We start from the raw sequence: 10,140 nt of genomic DNA on the forward strand, positions 1-10,140 counted from the left end.
TGTCATTTAAGGCTGGAGGCCCAACTATAGAATGAACCAGTTCACAACAAATACAAAGGTTGTGTAAAATCAGATGGTTCCATCTCTGTCCAATAAAAACATTGTTGATTTAAAGAATATAAATCCTGATGAATAGTTTAATACCAGATTTTCCTCCCTGTCTCCTCAGACTGAGTGGCTGTAACCTCTCAGAGAGAAGCTGTGAAGCTCTGTCCTCAGTTCTCAGCTCCCAGTCCTCCAGTCTCAGAGAACTGGACCTGAGTAACAACAACCTGCAGGATTCAGGAGTGAAGCTTCTCTCTGCTGGACTGAAGAGTCCAAACTGCAACCTGGAAATTCTCAGGTATCTTTGGGCTCTTGACAAATTGCTGCATCTTTGGTGCAAAAACAATAATTATTACAGATCCAGCATTTGCTTGGCTTTCTTATTTATTCCACATGTCACAAATCCATCCATCCATCCATCCATCCATCCATCCATCCATCCATCCATCCATCCATCCATCCATCCATCCATCCATCCATCCATCCATCCATCCATCCACCTGTCAGTATCCAGTTCAGACCTTGGGCTCTACCTCAATGTTCTCATCATGTGATGAATTGTGTGTCTGCAGCTTATCAGGCTGTTTGGTCTCAGAGGAAGGCTGTGCTTCTCTGGCCTCAGCTCTGACCTTTAACCCCTCCCATCTGAAAGAGTTGGACCTGAGCTACAATCATCCAGGAGACTCAGGAGTGAAGCTGCTGTCGGCTGGACTGAAGGATCCAGACTGGAGACTGGAAGCTCTCAGGTATGGAGGAACCTGCTGCAGGAGCAGAGAAGGTCTGATAGAGGAGGAAGAGGAGAAACGTCTTTAGTCTGATGGGAAACATTTAGTTTGAAGAGAAATATTTAGTTTGATCATTAAATATTTAGACGCCTCATCTGGAGGCAGAGATCATTACCCAGTTTTCTGGAATATTCTCCTGACTAAGAACGGCTCACAAGGAAAATGAAAGAGTGGGATGGATTTAATAGAGTTTAATAGGGACTCTGACTAAATGAATAAAAGTGAAGTTCAGTTAGATTTCCATGATGATCTACTGATGACAGAAAGGACTTTAAAACAATATTTGATGGAGCTCCAGACCAATCAGCCCCAAGGAGCAAAGATGAGAAGAAAAGTAACTCCATGTTGGTCAGATGGATGTTTAAAAGTTCAGAGAGAGAAATCAAGATTTGGAACTAAACTCACAAGTGTGTATAGCGCCACCTGGTGGTGCTGGTTGGTAGAGGAAGTGCTGAAAGGTTGGAGGTGTTTGTCAGAGGTGTGTGATGATGGAAGCCTCTCCCTGGTTTGTGAGTCTGAGCTCAGAGATCAAATGTTTGGTTCTTGTTGAACTCTTTGTTGAATGTGATGCAGCTTCTCCTTTTTAATGTTTGTATTTCTGGATATTCCAGTGAGGCCACAGCAGGTTTTCAGCAGCAGGTTGTTTAGTGTTTCATTCCTTCATCTGTGTGTGGGAGTGTGGATAGAGCAGGTATCCAGGTGTTGATCAGAGTTTAGATTGATTGGATTTTAATGCTGATTATTAAATCAGGTTGAGCTTCCAGAAATGTTTCCTTAGTTTCCTGATGTCCTTTTAGGCTTCAGTGAGTTTCTTCAGGTTGTTACTGAGGGATTTCCTTTCTCCTCTCTGTTGGAGCTTTTCCTGTGTTTGGAGAAATGAGTTGTGCTGCAGCAGCACCAACTGTCCTTCCTACATCCACTGCAGTTTGCAATCCAGATGTTGGACTGTTCCTGTCTCAGTGGAGGACAATGTGTGTCTGAGAGACATGTAATGTCCATGTTTGCTGCTGAAAGAGACTGATGGTCTGACCCCCCTCCTCCTTTCAGGGTGGAGCCTGCTGGAGGCCCATTCTTGACACCATGTCTGAGGAAGTGTAAGTGTGTTTTTCATCTGATTCATGACAACAAAGCAGCTCACATTCAACCATCTTCAAACTGTCACATCACTCATTCAGGATCATCATCAAAGATCAATAAATGATCAATAACTGCAGCTGGATTGTGTTTGTTCTCTCCATCAGATTCCTGTCAACTCACCATCGACACAAACACAGTGAGCAGATTCCTCAAACTGTCTGAAGACAACAGGAAGGTGACATGGGATGAGGAGCTTCAGTCATATCCTGATCATCCAGACAGATTTGAATATTGTCACAATGTCCTGTCTACAACTGGTCTGACTGGTCGCTGTTACTGGGAGGTCGAGTGGAGAGGATTAGTTTATATATCAGTGAGTTACAGAAGAATCAGGAGGAAAGGAAACAGTGAAGACTGTGTGTTTGGATGGAATGATCATTCCTGGAGTCTGAGCTGCTCTGATGTTGGTTACTCTGTCTGGCACAATAACATAGAAACTCGTCTCTCCTCCTCCTCCGTCTCTCACAGAGTATCAGTGTATGTGGACTGTCCTGCTGGCATTCTGTCCTTCTACAGAGTCTCCTCTGACTCACTGATCCACCTCCACACCTTCAACACCACATTCACTGAACCTCTGATTCCTGGATTTGGGTTCTGGTTCAGTTCTGGTTCCTCAGTGTTTCTTTGCTGATTTGAGTCTAAAGATTTTCCTCCTGTCAGAGAAACTCTCTCACTGTTGAACAGATAGTTCATCTCTACAATCTATTTCTTGGTGAAACTTTTCTGATTGAGTCCTTGGAAACTTTTTCTTCTTCCAGTCCTTTAAAGATGGAAGCTGAGATTATTCCAGGATTATTCCAGGATTATTCCAGGATCCTCATGTTTTCCTGTTTGTTTCCAGTCAAAGCTTCACACTGAATATCAAGATGTTGTTTCTCTTATTTTTTCCTCTCATTCATCAGATTTCATTGAAATGTTGATCAGTTTTTCTCTCTGAACATTTTCTGTTTCTGTCGGCTCCTATTTTTCTAAACTCGTCAGATTTGAATATTAAATCTTCCTTTTGTTTATTTGCTGCAGTTTTTCTTCATGTGTTTTAGAGAAATAAAAACATTTTTCTTCTTCTGCATTTGGTTCATTTGCTGCTCATTCTGTTCTTTTCCTGTTCAAATTTAAATATTTTCATTAAAATATTTTTAATCAACTCTGCCTTTCAGAAAGTCCTAATTAAAGTAAAACATTCCCATCCCATGAAGGTGAAAAATGAAAAATATAATCTACAACTTTGGGTCATTTAAATACAGGTTTGTCTCACCAAATTAGTTTCCAGCAGTTCATTGTTTTTTGTAAAATTAAAAGATGACATTTTGTCTCTTCCCTCAGAATAAACTCTGGACTCTCAGTGCAGAATTAGTAGTTTGAACAAATTCAGGCATTTATAGCTGCAGTGTGTAACTTTTATTAAAAATATGTTTTTTACATATTTGTGAAAAATGTTACCGTGTCATGACTGTATGGCATCAGACAGATGAAATGTGAACAGATCAAACTCCTCCATGAGCTGCTATTGAGAAATACACCAGGTTGGTGTAGCGCATTAGCATTAGCTCCTGTTAAGTACTATGTTGTTGTAGCACTTTACAACTAGCTACTGATAAATGCTGAGTTCGTGTAGCACTTTGGCATTAGTTGCTAATGTGTACTATGTTGATATAGTGTGCTAGCGTTAACTAGTGGTAAAAACCAGTGTAGTGTAGTGCATTAGCGTTAGCTAGTGATATATACTTAGTTGGTGTAGCGCTTTGGCATTAGTTTCTAATATGTGCTATGTTGATATTGTGTGCTAGTGTTAGCTAGTGTTAAATATCAGGTTGATGTAGCGCTTTACAGCTAGGTACAGAAATCAAAATAAGGGACGCCCACTAATGCGCGTCGTCCGAGTCTCAACAATCCGCCCAATATTTGAACCTCCCGCTTATGCAAAAGTGCCTGAATTTTCACGGGTCAGTGAGTGGCGGATGCTTGGATTGAACTTTAGTATATTATTTTAGTTCATAGGTTCGGAGTTGTTTATGTCACGATGTCGACGGTGGGACTCAAACACGCAACCCTGTGATTCACCAGGTTCCTCTGTCACTTTGAGAAGCCGCTCACATAGAATCTACCTGGGAATTTTGCGTTGTGGACTTTTCTTTTTGGATTTTTCCACCTTTACAAGCTTTTTACTGATTATTAGTTATATATGGTTTACAATATGTATCAGGTTAAATTAAGTTCAGAGCGTAAAAAGCAAATGTAAATAAAATCTATGTACCTACATAGTAATACGAACTGATGAGAACTTAATCCTTCTGACACCTCAGTGTAGCTGCACCTGTGTTCGGTTGCTAAAGACCAGCCTGAAATCCCACAGGGCTCAAAGTTCAGCTGATGATCTGCAGCTCCCCAGATCCCCAGATGGTCAGTAAACACTGCATCCTCCAAATCAAAGCAACTAAAAGTAGCACAACAAACTGATTCTGTGAACAGCATTTATTCCCACAAGAACACACTTCCACTTATAAGCAGGGAAATATCAAGTACAACTTTATTAAGGAATATAAATGGGAAAAAACAAACATCACAATACAAAACATACAAGTTATATTATATGTTTGGGTAAGTATAAAGACCTACTTACATTTTTACAAATATATATACAATATTTAAAGATGTACATCCACCTATGGGGGTTGTGGTGCCTCTGCTGGCGCTGCTCTCCCAGCCTGGCCTCCACCAGCGCTGCCCGGGCAGAATGTGGCTCTGCCGAAGCGGCTGAGGACCAAGTCTTTGTCTTTGGTTGGCCACATGTCCTGCACGCGTTGAATGCCACCTCCCATACTACCTCCTTTTCTGCACACCAGCGGCCTCTTCCTCTGCCCTGCGTCGCCGATTCCTCGTTGTGGAGTGGGGTACAGGGACAGCAGGCAGAGGAGCCACTGGTGTGCCAACCAGAATGAGAGGAGCAGGACAGGAGCTGCTGAGGGACGACCTGCACCGGTCAGCGCTGAACTTGGCTGGACCAGGATCTGGAGTCCTTGCACAAGTCCTAGCACAGGAGCTGGCAGTGGCACTGCAGGGACGATGGGACTGCAGCTGATGAGCAATCTACTCACAGGGACCTGGAGTGGATGCTGGACCCAGAGGGTTCTGCAGGAGGCTGCGGCCGAGACGCTCCCTGGCTGGACGACGTGGACGGCCCTGAGGAAGATGAGGGCGAGGCCAGGGAGACGCCGCTGTCCTCTGGGGACATGTTGAGGGTCTCATACAGGACGGGCACCGTCAGGTCCTCCGGCTCCCCGTCTACAAAGTCGTCGTCGGCCGCCTCCTCGTCCTCCATGTTCTCCATCCACCAATCCTCTTCCTCCGGGTCGACCAGGACGGTCAGGGACTGACCGGACCGGCTGTAGAGGTCCTCCATCCCAAGGAGTTCTCCTGCAAGAGAACCTGGTCCAGAGCTGGAACCAAATAAGTGGCAGAAAAGTAAATCCACTGGACTTAAGGAAACGTTCAGATCCTACATGGTGAAGCTCTGAAGCAGCATCGCTGCCCTTTGGACCAAAAACATTTTCATAAAAATACATTTAACTTTTTCTGAAAGAAGTGTAGTTTTTACTGACAAAGTACATTTAAAAAGTTTTATTTGAAGTGGAATTTAAATTAAATGAGCTGCTTTTGTATCTATACTGTGACTTTAAAAACAAACTGTTGCACTTTAATATCCATCTGTATAATTGTTTCTCCTGCTGTCAGAGTTCTGGTCAACACTTGTTGCCATGTGTGGCTGCTGGTCCAGTCAGACCTGCTGGATGAGCTCATGGTCCAGCAGCGGCTCTCCCAGAGTGTCCTTCCCGCTCTCGACATCCATCTGGTGGCTGAGCGCCTGGATCCTCCTGGCCGTCTCCTCCGGGCCGCCTCCTCCGGGCCGCCTCCTCCGGGCCGTCTCCTCCTGGCCGCCTCCTCCGGGCCGCCTCCTCCTGGCCGCCTCCTCCGGGCCGCCTCCTCCGGGCCGCCTCCTTCTGGCCGCCTCCTCCTGGCCGCCTCCTCCGGGCCGTCTCCTCCGGGCCGTCTCCTCCTGGCCGCCTCCTCCGGGCCGCCTCCTCCTGGCCGTCTCCTCCGGCCCGTCTCCTCCGGCCCGTCTCCTCCGGCCCGTCTCCTCCGGGCCGTCTCCTCCGGGCCGTCTCCTCCGGGCCGCTTCCTCCTGACCGTCTCCTCCACGCCGTCTCCTCCACGCCTGGTCCTCTTCCTGCAGTGTAGTGTCGGCTCTCTTCTGCTGACGAGCTGGTCCAGGGCCTTCTGGGACACCGGGTCGCCCCCCTGGCCAGGATGCTTGGCAGCCGGAGAGCGGCGACGTCCTCCGGGTCCAGCTGGAAGAGACACCTGGACAGGTTCATGTTTACAATGTGTCTGTTTGAGTTTAACACTTTGGACGAAACAACAAAAGTAGATAAATGGCAAAAGAAGCTGCAGAGTTTTAGCTTTGATTGATTTAAAGCTACTTTATAGTTGTTCTCTGGTTTTAGTTTACAAAGTGTTTGCAAATGTCATCAATTGCATCTATGAACTGAAATCAACTTTACTAAAACTAAACTAAAACCACAGTTTCCTGTTTCCCCATTTTAAATAGTGAAACTGTTTAAACCTGAGTGACCAAAACGTCACCTGGATAAAATGTTTCCTTCTTTTCTCCTTCTTCCTGTTCCCCTCATTGCACCAACTTTCCTCTGAATCCTATAAAGCATCTACCAGTTCTCTCTTCTTCACTGCTTCTGCCATCTTTCCTTCACCTTTTTTATATATATATATATTCATTGAGTTTTCAAAATACAACATACATAAATCATACACAAGAGAATGAAGCATATACATATTTAACAAATTACTGTATAAGAAAAATATACTCTTACCAATACAGCAGTACCAATAAAAACATACAGTAACTAAAAGTAAATAAAATAAGAACAAGTCAAGGCAATTATCTAAATAACTGGTTACCATTTTCACTTTAGGATGGTACAACCTGTCTATAAAGGCACAGGTGGCATACTAAGAGACTGAACGGGCGTGGGGGACACTCTTAGACTGAGAAAGATGGTCCAAAAGCGGCTGCCAGATACTACAGAACTTATTAGTGGAGCCCAAAACATCATACCAGTTTCTCCAAATGAAGAATCTCAGTGAAATCACTTAACACATTTTAAACTGAGGAATCTTGTCAGTTTTCCACAATCTTAATATTACTTTCTTAGCCGTTACCATTCCATACATCACAGTCGTTTGCATAGAAATGCTGCGGCTCCTAAGTGAAGGAGAATATCCAAACGATGCAATCTGGGCATCTGGAACCAACGTGCATCCATACACTTCGGAAAACAAGTTAAAAATGTCACACCAATATTGGAGGAGTTTGGGGCATGACCAGAACAGATGCGCCAGGGAGCCGTCAGCGGACCTACATTTATCACATTTTGAAGATATTGAGGGGAATATTCTGTGCAGTTTCATTTTAGAATAGTGGAGTCTATGAAACACCTTGAACTGAATTAACTGATGTCTTACATTGATAGAACATGACCGGATCCTCCCAAGACCCTTTTCCCAGACCTCACTCCCAATCTGCAAACCCAGCTCCTCCTCCCACCAAACCCTCAAGGAGTTTGTGGTGAAATTGATTTGCTCTGCAAAGATGTCAACAAAGCTTGAAATTATTTTTTTTGATTCTGGAGAGCCCAACAGCATTTTACATATCTTATTTTCTTCTGGAAGAGATACAAAATTTGGGATGTTAATTCGAACAAAATTTCTAATTTGCAGATATCTAAAAAAATCTGCATCCGGAAGAGAGAAACAGCTCTTCAACATTGCAAATGAAGCAAACTTTTTGTGAATATACAAATTTTTCAGCGTAATTAGACCTTTTAGTCTCCAATTTTTAAATGATATATCCGATAGCGATGGGGGAAAAGCATGGTTACGGTAAATTGGGGCATGAACTGAGGTCTCTGGTAGGTTACAGTATACCTTAATTTGTTTCCATATTTTCAAACAATTTAAAACAATCAAATTATTTATTCCACTATTTGTTGGAGTGTGTGATGGCCAAATCCATGGCCACACTCTGAAGTCGGTAACCCTTTTATGCAGTTTATTTTTTCATTCAAACACAACACTTTAGTTTAAGTAAAACATTTATTAGTTGATTTGGATACATTTGTTCTTTATGTTAGCGCGCACATTTAGTTAACATGTGTATTTATATCAACTTTAAAGTATTATTTGCTTGCTTAAGATTAACTTTGTTTTCTTTTGCCGGTGCTTACCTGCCTTGGAGTGGCCAGACAGGAGATGGGGTCCAGGGCTCAGCAGGCATAGGTGCTAATTGGACTGCACCATTAGTTCCTGCTGGCAGGGGAAATTTGTAGTTTCTTTATTTAGATAAGTTTGTATTCAAGTAAATATTAGTATTTAAACTTTAATATTTTTTATTTTCATTTTGTGAGTCTTTAGTTTAGCCAAACTTGGCTGTAATGTTTGTTTTTGTGTGTGTGATTGTATTCTGTTTAGATACCCCTATTGTGTCTTAATTGGTCTGATCAGCCAGTGTATATAAACCCCTGTGTGTCATTTCTTTGTTAGGTCAGTTATGTTTGTTTGTGCAGCCAGTTTGTTCACATTTTTGCCTGAGTTCAGTTTTGTTTCTTTGACCTCTTTTATGAGCTCAGTTTATCTTGTCATTTATAATCTTTGGGTTAAAATAAAAAACCCTATTTTTCTAATTAATTTCCTGTGACTCCTTCTGTTTTTTAACTCGGTCCATCACATGTGGTGTCAGAAGTGGGATTTTGAGTTAAGGAGCCAGGAATTTTTTTTTTCTTTTTTTTTCTTTTCTTTCCTCTGCTTTTGGTGAGCAATTTTTTTTCACTCCCCCTCCAACAAATTTTTTGAGCCATGCAGAATGGTGTGCGCCCAAGAAAAGGAAACAAGGTTGAGACCAAAGAGGCTTCCCAGCAATCAGAGAGGGAGGAAATTGAAGGAGGAGCTTCAGCAGCAGCTGGAGGCACTGATGATGACGAGGAGACCAGAGAGCCGACTCTGCATGATATTGCTGGGATTCTTCAGGCGTTCATGGGACAACAGGAAGTTCGGGAGAAAAAGCAGAAAGAGGTTTCTGCACAACAAGAACAGCGCTTTAAGTGCTTGCAACACCAGTTGCGGCTTTTGCAGATGGAAATGCATGCCAGGACAACCCCGCCCCCTGAGCCCACATCAACTGATCCACCACCTGTTGAAACTCAAATTGATCATCAGATTCAAGCAACATCTCAACCTGAGGATTCAGCTTTCAGCTCGACAGGTCAGTCTGTGCACATTCATCATCCTAAATTGGAAAAATTAACTGCTGAAGATGATATTGAACACTTTCTGACCACATTTGAGAGAATTGCAGCTGCTTATCATTGGCCAAAGTCAGACTGGGTTTTCCATCTCATTCCTCTTCTGACGGGTAAGGCTCGCTGTGCCTATGTTAACATGGATGTGGATGATTCCCTGGAATATGGAAAGGTAAAAGTTGCCATTTTACAAAAATATGATATAAATCCAGAAACTTGCCGACAAAGATTTCGCTGCCTTGATGTTCTTGATGAGAGTCCAAAGGAATTATATTCAAGGCTGAAAGAACTTTATGAGAAGTGGATTCAGCCTAAAGATAAAACTGTGAAACAAGTTGGTGAACTGATTATTCTGGAACAATTTTTGAGAATGTTGTGTCCCGAGCTTCAGGTCTGGATCAAGGAGCACAATCCGAAGTCTGCTGCAGAAGCTGCTGCTCTGGCTGACGTGTTTGTAGCTGCCAGAAGTAGGAGTCAGCCATGGAGCAACAGTGCATGGAGAGCTGCGAAAGATTCACGTCAGTTACAACCTTCCCAGCCTCATCACAAGTTGGCAATGGGTGTGGGTAAGCCTTTAAGAGAAAACCAGCCCTCTAAGGCAGGAAAAAGGCCTCTGGTGTGTTACCTCTGTGGACAAGAAGGTCACACCAAACCCATGTGCCCCAAGAATCAAAGTAAGCTAACTCAAATGTGTTTTGTGCCTCATCAGAATGTGGATATTAAACCTGAAATAAAGCAGTCAAGTAAAATCATTGCAGTGAAGATTGCTGGACATGAAATGAATGCTTTAATAGATACTGGCA

The 10,140-nt window shown here is 43.2% G+C and overlaps 1 long non-coding RNA gene across 1 annotated transcript; it reads left to right on the forward strand.

The window, feature by feature from the left end:
- Positions 1-113: 113 nt before the first annotated feature.
- LOC148156132 (uncharacterized) lies at positions 114-1,051 on the forward strand. The gene is made up of 2 exons (XR_015764762.1): positions 114-343; positions 618-1,051. It is a non-coding gene; the product is annotated as an uncharacterized LOC148156132 (long non-coding RNA).
- Positions 1,052-10,140: the final 9,089 nt, after the last annotated feature.

Source organism: Poecilia mexicana, unplaced genomic scaffold, assembly GCF_051168715.1.
Source record: "Poecilia mexicana isolate PSO_F unplaced genomic scaffold, ASM5116871v1 scaffold_12, whole genome shotgun sequence".
NCBI classification, from domain to species: Eukaryota; Metazoa; Chordata; class Actinopteri; order Cyprinodontiformes; family Poeciliidae; genus Poecilia; species Poecilia mexicana.